Source organism: Stegostoma tigrinum, chromosome 12 (assembly GCF_030684315.1).
Source record: "Stegostoma tigrinum isolate sSteTig4 chromosome 12, sSteTig4.hap1, whole genome shotgun sequence".
Taxonomy (NCBI): Eukaryota; Metazoa; Chordata; class Chondrichthyes; order Orectolobiformes; family Stegostomatidae; genus Stegostoma; species Stegostoma tigrinum.
The window spans coordinates 61,626,959-61,643,771 of NC_081365.1; positions in this window are offsets into that span (position 1 = coordinate 61,626,959).

Genomic DNA, 16,813 nt, shown 5'->3' on the forward strand with positions numbered 1-16,813 from the left:
AACTCCAGCTTGCACCAATAATTAACCACAATTACAATCTTAATATGGTGGCAAAACCATGCCAAAGCTGTCTTATTTGAACAACAATGTTAAGATTTGCTGGCTGTTACCATTGAGTATTGTCTAATCCATCAAGCGGCAGCTTGATGTCCCTGAATGGAAATAGCTCAATGAAAGGAACAATTGTATTTGCAGCCAAGAGCCACCTTGCTGCACTCCTATTTCAAAAGAACATTTCTGAAGGAATCTCTGCTAGATCACACTTTAAACGTCACACTGCGTATTCCAAACATAAGAAAGAACATTAATGATGAGTATTTGAAATCAAATGAGAACAAGTTGGGAATGCAGAACTGGCCGAACAAAACCTGGAGAGAACAATAACTGGCTGATGTCTCCAAGTCAGGCCCCTTTTAGAACAGGAAAACTACATACAGGGGGATCCAATGCAAAACATTAGCCCACATTTTTATTGTGTTCTGTCTGTATTTGCTGGTGTTATGTAGGTTTTCAGATCAATTTGATTCTTTCATTTAGTATCTCAGGCATCTGTACATTGTTTTCTTTTCAAAATTGCGCTTGTTCTGCTGATTAAAAATTGTTATTAATTTTCTGAAATCCAGCAGTAAACTAGAATAAAGACAGTTCCTTCTTTGGAATAACATGGTGTAGAGTTGGTTAAACACGGCAGGCCAAGCAGCATCAGAGGAGCAGGAAAGCTGACGTTTCGGGTCAAGACCCTTCTTCAAAAAATCAGAAAAGTTTCTTCTTTGGGTCAGGATTAATCCTGCTTTTGACAACAGGTTACGACTCCTGAAGCTGAATCTGATGATGATTGTTGCTTGGTCATTCAGTTACAACTTTTCACTGGAACTAAGTCTGGCTTATGCAGACTGATGCAAGGGACTCACAGCTGAGAAAACGGAAGTGATAAGTTATTGTCAGTGTGGAATTGATTGGTGATGGGTCAAGGGAGGAAGTATATGATCAAATATTTTAGAGATTGAATGCCTCTTACAGCTTCAAATGGCATAAAACAAAAGGATAAAGTTATATTTTTACATTTGCATTAGAATTGTTACTACAGGGCTGAGTGCACAAAATGTTTCTTTAACTGACTGTGAGCAAAAGCTGTAAAAAACTAAACCTTAAAAAGAATATCTTACATACATTTCAGTTATTAGCAATAAAATTTAAATTGTGTATGAGTAAATTGATAGAGATGGGTGCCACATATTCTGACCCTGATCTAGCTCTACCGGGACAAATAATTGGTGTTTATTAGGACAGTAACAGCAATGCTCCCAAGTCAATACACTGAAGGAGTTACATACTTAACAAATTGATTCTGTAAATAAGGGGATTCCGTTTCACAAGATACGTGATAAAATCTTGCAGATGGTGCAGGCTCATGAAATTTTAAATGATATTATTAATGATGTACATCTCTGGGGTGTGGGAGGAAAATGGAGCACCTGGAGGAAACCCACGCAGACAACATGCAAACTCCATACAGTCATCCGAGGGTGGCATCAAACCCAGGCCCCTGGCACTGTGAGGCAGCAGTGGTAACCATTGAGTCACCGTGCTGCCCACAATTATAATTGTGGGTTAGAATTTTTTTTTCCTTTATTCATTCACAGGATGAGGGTGTTGCTGATTTGGCAGCATTTACTACCATCCCTAATTACCCAGAGGGCAGTTAAGAGTCAACCACATTGCTATAGGTCTGGAGTCAAATCTAGGTTAGACCAAGTAAACATGGCAGTTTCCTTCCCAAAAGGGCATTAGTGAACCACGGCAACCGAAGCAAGTGCTACACCTGCCCCTACACCCCCCCTCATCCCCATCCCAGGCCCTAAGAAGATTTTCCACATCAAACAGATGTTTACCTGCACATCTGTTAAAGTGGTATACTATATCCACTGTTCCCATTGTGGCCTCCTCTACAACGGAGAAACCAAGCGGAGGCTTGGGAACCGCTTTGCGGAACACCTATGCTCGGTTCGCAACAAACAACTACACCTCCCAGTCGCGAACCATTTCAACACCACCACCCCCCCCCAACTCCTCGGACGACATGTCCGTCCCGGGCCTCCTGCATTGCCACAATGATGCAACCCGAAAGATGCAGGAACAGCATCTCATATCCTGCTTGGGAACCCTGCAGGCCAAGGTATCAATGTGGAGTTCACAAGCTTCAAAATCTCCCCATCCCTGACCATATGCCAAAACCAGCCCAGCTAGTCTCCGCCTCCCTAACTGTTCCTCCCACCTCAAGCCCCACCCCACCCCCTACCCACTAACCTTGTCCTGCCCCCCTGACCTGTCCATCCTCCCTGTACTGACCTATCTCCTCCCTAATTACCCACCTACATTCACCTTCACTGGCTCTAACCAGGCCTCTTTGACCTGTCTGTCTCCTCTCACCCTATTTTCTCCTTTATCCATCCTCTATCCGCGTCCCGCTGTATCCCTATTTATTTCAGAATCCCCTTCCCCTCCCCCATTTCTGAAGAAGGGTCTCGACCCGAAACATCAAACTTGCCTGCTCCTCCGATGCTGTTTGGCCTGCTGTGTTCATCCAGTTTCACACCGTATTATCTTATAATAGTGATGGGTTTTCCCCTGACAATCAACAATGGATCCATGGTATCATTAGACTCTTTAATTCCAGACATTTATTGACTTCAAATTCCACCATCTACTTTGATGGGATTTGAACCTGGGTCCCCAGAACATTATCTGAGTCAACAGTCTTGTGATAATACCACTAGGCCATTGCCTCTCCCCATCCTCTGCTGGGCAAAGCTGTGTGCTACAGATTTCATGTAGTATTCTGTCTTGGATTCTCAGTAGACAAAATTTATTAATGACTTCCAGTATTGCAAGTGGAATGCTTAAGCTTGCAAATGATACATAGAAAAGGAACAGGCTTAGGGCAGGTACATCTATCCAAAAGGATTTAGTCACTTTTCACAATTGTGGATATGAATAGAAAGTAGAATTTTATATTAGAGAAAACAGCAAGCAATACATGGCAGTGTCAAAAATAATGTGATTGTGTAATACCAGATTCTCAAAAAAATAAAGAGCAAGGGAAAAACATTTTCCACCATCTGAATCACAGATATAATACATAACTCCCATCTTCTAAACCACTGATAAGTTCAGCTGAACAACTATGTCCAGTTTAAGGTTGTATTGCAAATAAATTCTAATAGAAAACACATTATCAATATTGCAAATATCTAGTTCACAATTCATATGATTAGAACAGCTTTAGGAATTAACATTCTAACTGTAGAAAAATTAGATCATTTGCTTGAGAAACAGATAAGCAGTCCTAAAGCAAATTCAAACAAACTTGCAGTTATCCCACAAAGTCAGAGTTGATGGTGTAAAAGCAATAGACAGCATGGTTCTAAAGTTTTTCACAAAAAAAGCAACTGTAAGACAAGTTGAAATGTTAGGGTAAGGGATCCTTGAAACTGTGGTGGAAACAGATTCAATTGAGGTATACAAGAGAGCACTGGACAATTATTTTAATAGAAACAACACATGCAGGGTTACAAGTAAATGTTGGTGGATTGGCACTAAATGAGGACATCAGAAAGTCAGTACAGACGTGCTGGGCTGAGCAGCCTTCTTCTGCACCATAACAATGACACAACTTCTATGATTTTGTGAAGGATCAAGGTCTCTGGGAGCGCCTGGGATGGGCTGTTAAGTTTGAGCCTGGGGGAGTACGTCAGAGTCCAGTAACCGAGGCCCAGGTCTCTGGGGAGCTCTGTGTGCTCTGATCTGGACCAGGAGCTAGGCCAGGAGCCAAACCAGAGCCTATGATCTCTATCACTGCTTGTGGTCACCTCTGCAGCAAAGTCCCAAATCATTGCCAGATGTCTGTCATTATCAATTCCTTTGGATGGGCCGTTGAGGTTTGTTTTAAATTAGTAAAAACACTTAGTTTAAGTAACTGGGCAACAGGGGGAGTTATGAGATCAGGAATGACAGCACAGCAAAAGGAAGAAGCATCTGAACAACAAAACCACCTGCAGTTTTTAAATGGCCCAGAATCACAAAGACTTGGCATGATCTATGACATTGATTTTAACAATAATAGTTTTATTCTGACTCTATTTGTATAGCATCCAGCTACAGTGAAGTAAAATCATCAAGATGTCTGAGCAACCAATCAGATGAAGATTTCTCACCAATAGGAAATAAAATTTATTCTTTATGGTTGCATTTTAATTATTTTAAATAGAAAGTAATAAAGATTGGACGTTACGGTAGAGGCGAAATGTTCAAAATAAAATTTTTAAAAATATATTAGTCATTTTTAGTTCTTTAAAATGTGTGGATTTTTATCATGGAATGGAGTGAAAGACTTTTATATTTCTTTTCTGGGGATGGTAATCAGCATTGATCATGACTCTGTTTGCTGTTCGAAACTTATTCACAGTTCAACCAGCAAGGTTTTAACAGTGAGGAAATGCATAAAAAGGTGAATTGTACATCCAATCATTCATCTGCCTTTACTAAGAATTCAAAGCACCTCCTCTCAAGGCGCAAGGCACCACCACAAACAAATGCTGGGTTTCCATTCAGACTGTGCTTCTGTGGATGCAGGAGGAAGCAGCTTTAAACAGTAAGGAGAGTGAAATCTCTTAGTCTCTCTCAGACATGAACTCCAAGATAGTGGCAGAGTCAGGGAACTGAGCCTGGGGCTCCTTCACTCCCATTGACTTTCTTTCTCTTTTTCTTCTTCTTTTCACTTTTGCTCTTTTCTTTTTCTTTGTCTTCTTTACTTTAAAGCCTGGAGATTGGTGGGTGAAAGTGGAGGCCTCCGGCGGTAGTGTCAGTAATGCCTGGATGAGCCAGATACAGTTCCACCCCTGCTTGGGGTTTCCATCGAGCGAGGAGCAGGTCCTGGCCTGACTCCACTGGTGTGGACGCAAGGCAAGGCCTGGGTGTCTGAAGACCCCTCATGGCGATCTTGCCCTGAAGTGGTGGTCTTATCCTGGCTGCATCTTCAGGGTATTCCCAACGTTCCTCACTCAGCTTTCCTCCATCCCAGAAGGTGTTGACTAATCTGTGATGAACTTTGTCTTAATTTTACTTTTTGAAAAAATATTATGTATGACTTCTGTCACTAATACAGGCGCTTTGGTGTGGTGACCTATAAAACTTTCCACCGTATCTTTCATGTAAAAGTACACACCACAATAAATTTCTGTTCTATTCTGTTGTTTTCTATGATAATAGATGAGGCATGCACAAGGAACAAGAGTCAAAAATAGAACGGGCAAACGGAGCGAATTGGGTACATGTCCAGATAAACATATAGATATTGCCAATGCAATGTCAAGAATGGATTTATATTTACAAATGACAATTCAAAATTAGGCCGCGATAATTCAGTAAGGACATGGTTGATCAGGTCATCAAGTGAGATACGATTAGAGAGGTCTCTAGGATTGGGAATAATATCGTCGAACATGCAATTGTGGCTAGGAATGGAACTGATGCTAACAATGAGCTAGGAGTAATGTCCCTTGGACCTCAGGGACCTCCAATAGTGACCAGAGTGTGGGGAGATCACTGATATAAGAGAGTGAAGGATTTTTGAGAAGGATAAAAAAGATGGAGTTGAGGGAATTGACATCTGCATAAGTACTGCAGTGAGTATTTTCCTTATCTAGGGGTTCAGAAACACGATTCCTTGAAGGTTGCACCAGATACAGCTAGAGTAGTTACAAAGGTATTTAGCACAATTGCCTTCATTGCTCAGACTTTTAAACGTAGGCCAACTGCAGATACATGGGGCTAGTTTAGTTTGGGATTATGGTCGACATGGACTTGTTGGACCAAAGTGTCTGCTTCCATGCTGTATGACTCTATGACTCTATAAATGAATGGCCAAAAATAGATGGCTGAAAATGTAGTTAAAAATGACTAGGGAAGGTTTCTATTCAGAGCAGACACTGTTTTGGAAGAGTTGGAACAAATGAAGGAGGATGTGGATAGTGATTGATGGAGGTAATTGATAAGAGATGGCCACATCAATGACAATAAGAGGAGAGAGATCTGAGAGATAGTAACATTCTGATGTGTCTATAGTATGGATAGGGAAGTTTATGTGAAAGGATGGGTTTAAACAGGACAGAATATAAGGAAACAGGACATCTGGGATAGAGGCTGAAGTCAACCAAAGATGAGAAGTCACTGAATATAAAAGATTAGACAGGTAAAGAAGGTATCACAGGGAGAATTTTTTTGATTTAATTTGATTTGATTTGATTTAATATTGTCACATGTACCTAGGTACAGTGAAAAGTTTTGTTTGGCATACATTACAGACGACCATTGTGGTTTTGATTTTGAAGGAGAGTTGAAACGATTGAAAAAAATTGAGGTAGAAAGAAAAGTGTAAGAGGTCAAGATATAATTTCGGGATAAAGGTCAAATGCCACATAGATGGTATTGGTAAGTTGTACCAAATATAAAAAAACATGAGCCATATTTCAATCAAAGGCAGGATGTGAATATGGTCATCAATAATAAGCCAATTATCCACAAAGGCTTTGTCCATGAATATTTACATTTTTGAGCAAAATGCAGAGCAGTGTTGATGTTGATTGTTGAACGCAGATGAAGAGGTTGCGGGTATGGCAATGGGTACAGGTGAAGGATGACATTGGTGACGTCAAGCCAGCCAGGATGGTGGATGGGAAGATCAGTGAAAGAGAAAAGCAGGTTGGCAGGTGGGTGTGCTTCTTGCAAGGAGGCAGCAAGGTATGCATCAGCAGGTCCTTCAGAGATGCTATGAATAGCAGCCGTGATGCTCACTTACCTGGTTACGGAGAGAGTTTATATTGTATCAAAATGGCAAAGATTAGATTCTTTTGGTTCTGAATCAAAGATGGGGAGGATATGAACGAAACCAGAATTTGAGCCTGAGTTCTTGTGATGGGATGATGTTCACGTTTACGCATCGTGTAAACCAATGTGGTTCAGAAACAGTAGCAAAGAGACAGTGGATCCAGTGGAAGGGCCAGGGGATCAGTGACTGTCTACTGGAGGTTTTCAAGTGTCATTGAAGACTGATGATACTGTATACATTTAGCTTCTTAGTTATTTTTTCATGAATAATGTTATAAGATTCCAAGATGATTATGTGTTGCATAATGGGATAAATTCCAGGAAAGATGAAGGACTTGTACCTTAAGACAGTTACATGATATCACAACATATGATACCTTGACAGAAAACTATCGCGCCTTTAACCACTCTCATCATTGGATCAATAAAGCATGTTCACTCAGTCAGCTTTGTGTAAGTAATATCCAGTGATATCAGCAAGCATGGAAGACAGACTATCTTTTTAAGTTTGTGATGATGTATCCATGTAAATAAACCTCAAGACGTCTCAATGATAACCCAATTCTCTCATATATGTTACACAGGTTAACATGCAGAAAACCACAAACCGTATCTCTAAGAAGCGGCCTGTGATACCAGTGCATCTCCTGTTCCTTACTCTGGTGCCAAATTCAAGGCAACTAATGCTAGTACTTTGGTATAGCCTGAATGCACCATAGCAACAAGTCTTTGCAGAGGTATCAAGGGAAATCAGAACTGAGAATGAAAGTTCAAAATCTTAACCCAGCAGTAAATGAATGAAGATGAAATTAGAGCAATTTGGAATTTGAAGAATTTTACTAGTCCATTTCATGTAAAATAATTGGTGATCAAATAGATGCAAAGCGCCAGCTATGGATTGAATGGCAGGGAGTTCAGGCATTGCAGAATTAATTTCGATGCTTTAAATGAAGTTTTCTTGTCACTAACTTTGTCAAAATTTTCCAACCACTTTAATCACTTTTCTGAAACAAAATGAAAGTGTCATTCATATGAAACATTGGTGGTTTGTTTCTGCTCTGTCCTTTAATTTCCAGTACACTCCCTCAAAGATCCCTGCAGTGTTTAATAGAAACCATCTTAAAATATGAATCCAGCTGGTCAATAAAACAGAGCTGCACTAAATCACAAACTTTCAGACATTAGCAGATACTAAAGTGAGCCACCTGAATACACATGAAATACTTGGATTATAGACACAAGTCTGAACCCTTTTTTCAAAAAGGAAGAGAATAATCCTCTTCAGTTCTGAAGCAATGTTTTGGCAATGAAACCCAATTACTTATTGCAGTGAAATGTGCAACATTGCAGTTTCATCTGTCTGCATGATTCATGTTTCAGCTTTTCTGTTTAGTGCTCAAAGTTTTTTTAAAAAAGAACTCATGATTTGTACAATATACTGCACAGAATCTGTTACACACATCAGTTATTGACATTATGAGGCAATGGTGGTATCAAATATTTACTAATTGAAACGTTCCAACAACAGATGAATAAGTTGGGTGTTGCCTAGCAGGATCTATTACACTGTTTGTAGGTCTGACAAAAGAAGTCACCCATCCAAGATTCACATGTCCCATAAACCTCACAGCCGGTTGCAGAACTTACAAGTGTATTTGTTCCAAATATGAGAGCAAATTGTCTTTCCTGTCAGAGGCTGGAGGTTGCACATAGATTCTTTACATGAGAAATATGGCCTGTTTTCTCCACTCTGTGTCGCAGACCACCCGAAGCAGATTGCATTGAAACAATGGGGAGCCTCTTGCTGCTGTGGTTCATGAGCTTCATAAAAAATGTAAGTGAGGAAGTAGTTTCTATTCTCACATTTTCTGTTCATTTGCTCTACCAGCAAAAAGTGTCACCATGCACCTCTATAAACCAGAGGCATTTGGATTCTTCCTTCCCAGACTCCAGCAGAAAACCTTGTAAAATGCATTAAAATAAACAAAATAGCATTTCAAATTTACCAGTAAGTTGATTTATTGTTGTATTTTTCATTTTGAGTTTCTTTATGTGTGTACTCAAGGCTCGGATGTTGGGTGTATCTGGAGCTTCTGTGGATAAACAAAACCAATTAAAGTGAATTAGGAATGCTTGAATGATACAACTGGGGAAGCAATAAAAGGAAATTGCGTATATTCAAACCAATATTTTGCATCAGTCTTCACAGTGGAGCACATTGGAAACATCCCAAAAGATAACAGAGAAACAGTGTTAATAGGAAGCAAGATGCTGTAACAGTCTCTATCATGAGGGACACAGCACATGACAAACTGATGGGACTAAAGACTAAGAAATCAAATGAAACCAATGGTGTGCATCTGGAATTTAAAGCAAAGTAGCTGCAGAGGTAATGGGCCATTGGCCATTTAAAAAGGTGTTCCCACTTGTGGGGAATCTCAGACTAGGTCCCATGGTTATAGAATTAGGGGATAGTCATTTAAGAGTGAAATAGGAAGGAATTTCTTCTCACAGAGGGTAGTGAACATCTGGAATTCTCTGCCACAGTGAGATGTGGAAGCTAGGTCACTGAAATTATTTAATAAGGTTATAGATTTTGAGATACTGAGGAGTTGCAGACTATGAGGAGCTGGAATGAAAGATGATTTGAGACCTGGAGCAGATCAGCCATGACCTTATAAAATTGTCGGGCAGGTTTGAATGGCTTACTCCTGCTTCTTTTTCTTATGTGTTGGGGATTGCTTCGAGAATTTCTAATGTGCTTTAACCCTGTATCAGATAAAGGTTCATAGATCTTCACTTACATAAACTGGTCAATGTACATCATGTCAGTGACAAACACAGGTCATTGGTAGTTCCTGACATGAAACCTCCAAACATTTGAACAATCTGTCCCAATGGTGAAAGCCTTGACTGCCTGAACAATTAAGTTTGTTCCTTTCAAGCTAGCTTTGGAGATGTTATCCAGATGAGCCATGCAGCAGTGCACCATAGCGTGCACCAAGTCACTGGTGCATTGTTTCCAAGATTCAAAACTAAATTCATTTTCCCCAAGGACAACAGAAAGCTGCAGGAGGCAGTTGCTAGCTTTATGAGAGGGAGCTGGTACTTATGCATGATTCAGGGAGTTTTTATTATTGGATTGATTACTATGAAGGCTATCAATTCCATTAACATGGAAATTGTACATCACTACCACAATTATATCATGTAGGTGGAATCGGGATCTCAGAAAGCTGCCACAATGCATGCATTGTCTGACAATCCATAGCCTTATTATTTTTTTGTAATCAGTTGATGGATCTTCGATAAGCAAAGACAGCCTCTCCAATTGTGACTTACAGTTTGAGAATGAAGAGAAAGAGTAGAAAGAACAAAGCTTCTTTGGGATATAATTAGAGCATACAAAAGTTACACTGAAACAAAGATTTAATTAGTTAATTAGTCTGAGGGAGAGCTGCCCTCCAAACATGTTAGATTAAGTTTTAGTCTGTAATACACCAGTTCTCATTTTTAGGATTGAACTTCCCTACTGGCTCCAACAATACTCCTTGTTTCATTTTTCCACTTAATTTCATACATCAGTCTAAATTTATAGCCACTGACAGCTAACACACTCATGTCACAGAAATACAATAGTGCCTACATTACAAATCCTGTTCTGAATTATTGTGCTGTTTGCAAAAATAAGGTACACATACACTGTAACCTTTTCAAGAGTAGACAGCAATTGGAACATGGTCACCAAGCCCAGCAGGAACAAGAACTTCCAGCAGCTGCCTTACAGCCTCTAGATGGAGATACAGCAGCTGAAGATCATCCAAGAGGCAGAGAATGATGACCAGAGAAATAACCTACAGACCTCATTCTCACTATCTACAGCACTTGGGAATACAATGCAAACTCAAACTTGGGATGTGCCTGGGCATCAGCAACAAATTGCATCATCTCTAGGAGCAGGTCTTGCACTTGAAGGACAGAGTAGCCATCCCACTCTTTGTCGTGTTCATGACTGCCCTGAATTCTAATGTCAAAGGCTCATCCTAAGGACCAGCCAGGGGCTAGTGTGATATCACCTAAATCTCAGCCTGCAAATACATCCAGGAAGTCACAGGTGCTGTTTGCTCATCATGAGACCAGTTTAAAGCCTTCCCCCATGACAAGGGCAGTCAAACAACCTGGGGTGTGGAATTCCCCACCAACACTAGCTTTCTCCATGGTCAGGGCATGAAAGGTGGCACCCACACAGCTTTAAGAGGGCCCTATCTCCAACAACAGGCTCCCTCAACTAGAAAGATTACCCACACAGTTCATCCTTGACCATAAATGATATAGGTTCATGCCGGATGTACTGAGAGCTGCCACAATGTATACCTGCTGGAGAACTCACAGAGTCCTGCCTCCTTCCAAAGTCATTGGACCACATTGGGATGGCAGCTGAGAGACAAGTGTTACCCTCTCCAAACAACATCTTTGGAAAATGTTCAGCCTGATACAGGACAGAGTTTCAATGCTGCTCAGACTTCCCACAGTGGAACAGACTATAGTCCTCCTCAAGATGATGCTTTGATTCCTGAATCACTCCAGTGAGGCCTGGCTGTATAGCCCAGAAAAGGTGTTCCACCTCGCTGAGACATGCTGTGTTTTTCATGATAAGAGATGACAAAGGAAACATATCCTAGATATTGACGTAATAGGAGATTGAGAGCAATCCCCTATGAATTGGAATGAGGACGTTGACCTGGGGGTATGTGCAAGAGAGCATGATAGAGCTCTGCACCATTGAGCTTGAGAGGCCAGACAGAATCTTATTGAAATCTACATCCAGAAGTAGTGAAATTAAACAAAGAACTGCACCTGCTGGAGACCTGAAACACAACAGAAAGTGCTGGAAAAACTCAACATGTCTGGCAGCATCAGTGGAGAGAAAATAGAATTAATGTTTCAGGGGCTGTGACCCTTCTTCAGAATAGATCACTTTGGGAGGTTGCCCATGATTTCCTGTGTTGGGCACCCCTCCCCGTATGATTGATATGTGCTTCAATGGGGCTCAATCCCCATGACTTTGAGACATAGCTTCCTGCTTGCTGCACACACAGAGTGTTTGCCTCATAAGATGCTGGCGGATGGTGTAGATGTAAGATTGCCGTAATACTGTGCCATACAACAAGATGTGCAGCCCTTAGACTGAGGATTGCTGAACAGGAAGGCGAGCTAATGGTACTAAAACAGAAATTGCTGGAAAAGCTCAGCAGGTCTGGCAGCATTTGCAGAGAGAAATCAGAGTTAACGTTTCGAGTCCAGTGACCCTTCCTCAGAACTGGATGTCTGAAAGGAAAAGAAGAAGTTTCTTGTTAGCACGTTGAATGAGAAAGAGGATGAAGAGGAACTTGGGAGCAGTGCAGCTCTGAGCCACGTGATGTAGTGCTGTTGGAGAGATAGGTCGAGAATCACACACGACAACATATAACACTGGGCGTGGATCTCAGGATGGAGTGAAAGCAGCTTGTCTGTGAAGCGTTGAACATCACAGAGATACCAACCATCCTGTTTGGATTCAAAGCTCAAAGGATGAAACTTGTGTTGGAATCCATGTGAGGTGAGTCTGAGCCAGAGGCAGTTGCTAAGGAATGGCACTGTTGTGTCTGTGGAATGAGTTTGGCAGATACTTTGTCAAACACCAGGAGCAGAACTTCCTCAAGGTGGGCATGCCTGAAACATAAGAAACTAAGAACCAGGAGGAGGAGTAGGCCATAACCCTTAATTTCTTTACTATTCAAAAAATTATCTATTTTAGCCTAAAATCATTCAATGAGGAAGCCTTGCCTACCTCATTGGGCAGTGGTATTCCACTGATTCACAACCTTTGGGTGAAGAAGTTTCTCTTCAACTCAGTCATACATCTGCTCCCCCTTATTCAGTCATCCCTCATCCCGCTTTCTTCTGGTTCCACTTGCCAGTGGAAACATCCTCTTTGCTTTTATCTTATCTATTCCCTTCATAATTTTATATGTTGCTATAAGATATCCCTCATTCTTTTAAATTTCAATGAATTTAATCCCAGTCTATTCAGTCTCTCCTCATAAGCCCACACACTCAACTCTGAAATCAACCTAATAAATCTCCTTTGCATACCCTCCAGTGTCAATACATTCTTTCTCATGTAAGGAGACCAAAACTGCACACAGCACTCCAGGTGTGGCCTCACCAACACCCTATACAGCTGTAACATAACCTTTCTGCTTTTAAACTCAATCCCTCTAGCAACAAAGTACAAAATTCCATTTGTCTTCTTAAATACCTACTGCACCTGCAAACCAGCCTTCTGTGATTCAGGCACAAGGACACCCCCAGGCCCCTCTGCACAGCAGCATGCTGTGATTTTTTATTGCTCAAATAATAGTCCCTTTTACTGTTATTCTAACTAAAATGGATGACTTCACATTTATCAACATTGAATTTCATCTCCCAGTCCTTTGCCCACTCACTTAACCTACTATATCCTTCTGTAAATTTTCACAGTCCTCTGCACACTTTGTTCTACCATTCATTTTAGTGCCACCCACACACTTTGACACACTACACGTGGTCCCCAAGACCAAATCATCTATGTAAAGTGGAAGAGATGGGGCAATGAGTTAAATACTGAATAAAAACCAAAAGAACCGCAGATGCTAGAACTCAGAAACAAAGCTAATGCTGTTAATTGGCACAGCAAGGCATGACATTGATACTGCAAGCACTCACGTGGATTCAAGTAAGCAATCTCAAAGATAGTGAGCAGCCCAGAACTGCAGCCTGGTCCAATCCTTCAGTTCCGAATGTTTCTGCTCCAGACCTTCAATGCTAGCTTCAATACTCCTTGCTGGTGCACACTGCAGTGCAATTCTGTGCTTCCAAAGTATCAGAAAGATACCACAACGGCCATGAGGGGCTGGCAGATAGTGGATGCCAATGTCCATGGATGAGACATGCATGCGGTCAGTGCCCATGGATTGTGACCTAAGCTGTACTTTACCAGTAGACAACATGAAGGCCAGAGAAAGCGGTAAGCTGAATTTGCAAGGTACACAACCTTGTTTCCATGCCAAGCCCCTCAAACATTAAATGGGGTTTTATTAGCTTTAGGGTCCAGTTCAGAGGCGAGTCAGCTCTCAGCATGCTCACCATGCACAAAATTCTCTTGCAATGGTTACATGCCTGGTAGCAATTCTCTCAGTGGCATCTTCAACGTTAATCCTTATTGAAAGTCATATTGTTTTTATGTGATTAATCTCTCAAATATTTGCTGAGCCTGTCCAATAGTCACACGCCATTTCATCACTGGTAACATGGGAGTAGTGCAGACACACACTGGCAAGTGCAAAAAATACTTCAACAACACTACAATGATCTCCAGGCAGCAATGATGCAACATAGAAAAATTATATCCCATGATGATTACTGGTAACAAAAGCTCAGAACCAGACATAGCCCAAAAAATGATATTGTTTGTCAAGCAAAAGAATACTGCAAATTGGACCAGTTTTAATTAATTTCAGAAGCTCCACCTAGAAAAGTCAAACGTTACATTTGAAGGTGCGCCCAATGTTGCTTTGATTTTGTCGATATCAAGTTTTGGCAAGTTTCTTCCCAACCTCAGTAGAAAACACCCAGTTAAAAATGGTAGAAATTGGTGTGAACAGATCTACAACCAAGGAAATGTTGAATCCCTATAGCAGTGTTTTTATTGTTTGGACATTTCTGTTCATTTCAGTTAACTATCAATGATATACATCTGGCACAACTTGTTTAAAAACATGAAGTTGTGGAATAGCTTCAATTTGTGGTGTGACTTATACCATGAATGTTAACAGAACACATAGAGCTGTTCTTGCAATTTTTAAAAAAGAAACTTAAACTGCAGTCAAGGGACAAAATAATAGTTCCTTTGTGTGGCTGAAATTTAGACACTCCAAAATCGTGTTATTCAAGATTGCTCACACTTGAGAGTTGGGAGTCTGTTCACCTTTCTTGGTGCAGTGTTTAATCAATTGAGGTAAAGGATAAAGAAGGTTTTGGTGGAGTGCATTTCTGTGTGTAATTCAATTTTGTTATTCCTAAATTTTCCCAATTTTTTTTGCAATCCCTTCAGCCACAATTTTGTCATCCTTGAATTATGTTTATATCTGATGTTAATATGGCAGAAACTCCAAGTCTAATGCTGTGCTACCTATTGAAGAGGTTTTAGCTGAACAATTGGTAGTAATCTGAATGATCAGGGCAGGAAACTGATGGTGGTGAGGGGAGGGAGTGGGTACCTATGGAGTATGCAGCATGACTAGGGTGCTGCACCATTGCAAAGATCCCAGACGAGATGGTGACTGTCCCTTTAAGACAGTCAGCATCAGTTGCAGAAGTAGCCTAATTGGAGATGGTAGGAACTGCAGATGCTGGAGCATCTGAGATAACAAGGTGTAGAACTGGGTGAACACAGCAGGCCAAGCAGCATCAGAGGAGCAGGAAGGCTGGCATTTCAGGCCTAGTTTCTTCTTCAGAAATTTCTGAAGAAGGGCCTAGGCCCGAAATGGTGACCTCTCGTAGCCTATTTGGAGGTGTCTTTGTTCTATTATGTAAGCAAGCACAGACTCAAATTATGTGCAAATCTGAGATTATAGGAGTATAAATAATTTGTGTTATAAATTTACCTCAAGACGATTGTCTTACTAATAACTTGGTCTTTGTGATATATGTTACAAGAGCTAACATATAAGGAACACTGAGACTGTATCATTCAGGCAATGTTGTTTATCAATGAAACCAGATAATTGGAAACAATAAAACAGGTGGGGCGGGAACAGTGCAGATTCTCAAAGCCAATTGTCATAATAAACCACAATGCCACAATCTGCTTTGTTCACTCCTTATCATTCCACACTTGCTTAATTTTTCTCCAGCCCTGAATGTGCATTTCTTTATAACAGTTTAATTCCAGGTTGGCAAGTGGAATGAATCGGTGGGTGGAATTGTATTGATGTTCCCAACAGGAAGTAGCCACCACTTCTGCTCTCTTGCTTTATTTCATTTATCATGCGAATACAATTAAAATTCAAAGTGACAGCCACATGCTTACAATTCTGCAGGGGTGGGGTACAAGTTTTCACCGATGAAACTCACTCTCAGCTGACAATGCTGCAGTTGCAGGAAATTTAGAAATGGGCCTCCTTGTCAAAGTGAAAGGCTTTCCATCACAGTCAAAAAATTTGTTAGGCGACACCCTGAGATTGATCCACATGTGAACAGTACTGATACCAGTGAACAATACTGATACCACTCTTAAGCCCCTCCTTTATCTTGATTGGCAGCCTCACCACACACAGGATGTCAGACCCTTCACAGTTTCACTTCTGCACGCCCTTGATCCCACCCTCTGTCTTCCCTTGGATTCCTGCTCCACTCTTCCATGTAACCAAACTACAGACTTTCAGCCCTTATCCCCAGGTCGACGTTACACTGACTCACCCTATCCTTTCCCAAACGCCTGTACAAGCTTTGGTTCTCCTTTTATATATTTGTTTGTGAGATGCGGGCATCCTTGCCCAGTCCTGTGTTTATTGTCCATCCCAGGAAAACGCAGTGCTTTGCTGCCATCTTAAATTGTCATGATGCGGAGGTGCCGGTGTTCAGCTGGGGTGGACAAGGTCAGAAATCACATGACACCAGGTTATGGTCCAACAGGTTTATTTGCAAACACACATTTTCATAACACTGCCCCTGACGAAGGGGCAGATTTTTGAAAGCTTGTGATTTTATATAAACCTGTTGGGCTATAACCTGATGTTGTATGACTTCTGGCTTTGTCTTAAACTGCAGCACACCCATGGTGCTGTTAGGGACGTAGCCTAGGATATTGAAGTGACTTTGTAGGGAAGCTTGCAGGTCTTGATGT